The sequence below is a fragment of the Panthera leo genome, chromosome B4, assembly GCF_018350215.1.
Source record: "Panthera leo isolate Ple1 chromosome B4, P.leo_Ple1_pat1.1, whole genome shotgun sequence".
Classification (NCBI taxonomy): domain Eukaryota; kingdom Metazoa; phylum Chordata; class Mammalia; order Carnivora; family Felidae; genus Panthera; species Panthera leo.
The window spans coordinates 82,136,297-82,136,509 of NC_056685.1; positions in this window are offsets into that span (position 1 = coordinate 82,136,297).

Below are 213 nucleotides of genomic sequence, written 5' to 3' on the forward strand. Positions count from 1 at the left end.
GCAGGGGCAGTCATCGAGTTACCCTCCGCACGCGACCGCTCCTTTCCGACTTGAAGCTTTCGGCGCTCGGCTACTCTCCCCTAGCTCTTTTTCCTTTCCCCAGCAGTCTCCCTGGCTTGGGGGCGCTCGGTGTTCGGCCACGCCGCCTGTCGCCTGGTAGTGGGACCGGAAGTTGTTCGGGGGAGGGGGGACGGCTCTGGTGGGGGGGGTTGG